The sequence below is a fragment of the Brassica oleracea genome, chromosome C6 (genome assembly GCF_000695525.1).
Source record: "Brassica oleracea var. oleracea cultivar TO1000 chromosome C6, BOL, whole genome shotgun sequence".
In the NCBI taxonomy this organism is placed as follows: Eukaryota; Viridiplantae; Streptophyta; class Magnoliopsida; order Brassicales; family Brassicaceae; genus Brassica; species Brassica oleracea.
The window spans coordinates 27,131,334-27,131,542 of NC_027753.1; the positions used below are offsets into that span (position 1 = coordinate 27,131,334).

The 209-nt window shown below is 42.1% G+C and overlaps 1 protein-coding gene across 3 annotated transcripts in view; it reads left to right on the top strand.

Moving 5' to 3' along the window:
- Nucleotides 1-209, top strand: part of LOC106300126 (mannose-1-phosphate guanyltransferase alpha-like) — an 8,191-nt gene that overhangs the window by 1,951 nt on the left and 6,031 nt on the right. The gene's annotated exons all lie outside the window — the stretch shown is intronic.

Genomic DNA, 209 nt, shown 5'->3' on the forward strand with positions numbered 1-209 from the left:
ATTTTCTTTAAAATAATATGTTATTTGTTGAATGGAGTACTAATCCGATTTTTCATGTTTTCTCTACAGAAAAAATGACAAACGATAACAACGCCCCCATTGACACCACAGATGTCATTCAGACTCCACTCAACGCTGCAGCAACTGATGCAACTGGCGTGACAACCGCTGCAGCAACAACGAGCACTATCCTCCCTGCGGGAAATGCT